A 2,648-nucleotide genomic window follows, 5' to 3' on the forward strand; every position below is an offset into this window, starting at 1 on the left:
TACCGTGTTTAATGCGAATTTTTTAAAAATTAATAAATGTTTCGAATTTAATTAAAAGAAAACCAAAAGACTAGAGACTCCAGTTTTTTAATATGTTGTAGAAGAAGGTCTTGTCATAATCTCTTACAAAAATAAAGGCCACTGCTCCATGCAATCCAGACGACGAATGGGTCAGTCTGCTACCGTGTCTTATGCGAATTTTTCAAAAATTAATAAAAGTTTCGAATTTAATTAAAAGAAAACCAAAAGACTAGAGACTCCAGTTTTTTAATATGTTGTATAGGAAGGTCTTGTCATAATCTCTTACAAAAATAAAGGCCATTGCTCCATGCAATCCAGACGACGAATGGGTCAGTCTGCTACCGTGTTTAGTGGGAATTTTTCAAAAATTAATAAAAGTTTCGAATTTAATTAAAAGAAAACCAAAAGACTAGAGACTTCAGTTTTTTAATATGTTGTATAGGAAGGCCTTGTCATAATCTCTTACAAAAATAAAGGCCATTGCTCCATGCAATCCAGACGACGAATGGGTCAGTCTGCTACCGTGTTTAGTGGGAATTTATAAAAAATTAATAAAAGTTTCGAATTTAATTAAAAGAAAACCAAAAGACTAGAGACTCCAGTTTTTTAATATGTTGTAGAGGAAGGTCTTGTCATAATCTCTTACAAAAATAAAGGCCATTGCTCGATGCAATCCAGACGACGAATGGGTCAGTCTGCTACCGTGTTTAGTGGGAATTTTTCAAAAATTAATAAAAGTTTCGAATTTAATTAAAAGAAAACCAAAAGACTAGCGACTCCAGTTTTTTAATATGTTGTAGAAGAAGGTCTTGTCATAATCTCTTACAAAAATAAAGGCCATTGCTCCATGCAATCCAGACGACGAATGGGTCAGTCTGCTACCGTGTCTTATGCGAATTTTTCAAAAATTAATAAAAGTTTCGAATTTAATTAAAAGAAAACCAAAAGACTAGAGACTCCAGTTTTTAAATATGTTGTAGAAGAAGGTCTTGTCATAATCCCTAACAAAAATAAAGGCCATTGCTCCATGCAATCCAGACGACGAATGGGTCAGTCTGCTACCGTGTTTAATGCGAATTTTTCAAAAATTAATAAATGTTTCGAATTTAATTAAAAGAAAACCAAAAGACCAGCGACTCCAGTTTTTTAATATGTTGTAGAAGAAGGTCTTGTCATAATCTCTTACAAAAATAAAGGCCATTGCTCCATGCAATCCAGACGACGAATGGGTCAGTCTGCTACCGTGTTTAGTGGGAATTTTTCAAAAATTAATAAAAGTTTCGAATTTAATTAAAAGAAAACCAAAAGACTAGCGACTCCAGTTTTTTAATATGTTGTAGAAGAAGGTCTTGTCATAATCTCTTACAAAAATAAAGGCCATTGCTCCATGCAATCCAGACGACGAATGGGTCAGTCTGCTACCGTGTCTTATGCGAATTTTTCAAAAATTAATAAAAGTTTCGAATTTAATTAAAAAAAAACCAAAAGACTAGAGACTCCAGTTTTTAAATATGTTGTAGAAGAAGGTCTTGTCATAATCTCTTACAAAAATAAAGGCCATTGCTCCATGCAATCCAGACGACGAATGGGTCAGTCTGCTACCGTGTCTTATGCGAATTTTTCAAAAATTAATAAAAGTTTCGAATTTAATTAAAAGAAAACCAAAAGACTAGAGACTCCAGTTTTTTAATATGTTGTAGAGGAAGGTCTTGTCATAATCTCTTACAAAAATAAAGGCCATTGCTCCATGCAATCCAGACGACGAATGGGTCAGTCTGCTACCGTGTTTAGTGGGAATTTATAAAAAATTAATAAAAGTTTCGAATTTAATTAAAAAAAAACAAAAGACTAGCGACTCCAGTTTTTTAATATGTTGTAGAGGAAGGTCTTGTCATAATCTCTTACAAAAATAAAGGCCATTGCTCCATGCAATCCAGACGACGAATGGGTCAGTCTGCTACCGTGTTTAGTGGGAATTTTTCAAAAATTAATAAAAGTTTCGGATTTAATTAAAAGAAAACCAAAAGACTAGCGACTCCAGTTTTTTAATATGTTGTAGAGGAAGGTCTTGTCATAATCTCTTACAAAAATAAAGGCCATTGCTCCATGCAATCCAGACGACGAATGAGTCAGTCTGCTACCGTGTTTAGTGGGAATTTTTCAAAAATTAATAAAAGTTTCGAATTTAATTAAAAGAAAACCAAAAGACTAGAGACTCCAGTTTTTTAATATGTTGTAGAGGAAGGTCGTGTCATAATCTCTTACAAAAATAAAGGCCCTTGCTGCATGCAATCCAGACGACGAATGGGTCAGTCTGCTACCGTGTCTTATGCGAATTTTTCAAAAATTAATAAAAGTTTCGAATTTAATTAAAAAAAAACAAAAGACTAGAGACTCCAGTTTTTTAATATGTTGTATAGGAAGGTCTTGTCATAATCTCTTACAAAAATAAAGACCATTGCTCCATGCAATCCAGACGACGAATGGGTCAGTCTGCTACCGTGTTTAGTGGGAATTTTTCAAAAATTAATAAAAGTTTCGAATTTAATTAAAAGAAAACCAAAAAACTAGCGACTCCAGTTTTTTAATATGTTGTAGAGGAAGGTCTTGTCATAATCTCTTACAAA

This window comes from Tribolium castaneum, chromosome 1 (assembly GCF_031307605.1).
Source record: "Tribolium castaneum strain GA2 chromosome 1, icTriCast1.1, whole genome shotgun sequence".
NCBI classification, from domain to species: domain Eukaryota; kingdom Metazoa; phylum Arthropoda; class Insecta; order Coleoptera; family Tenebrionidae; genus Tribolium; species Tribolium castaneum.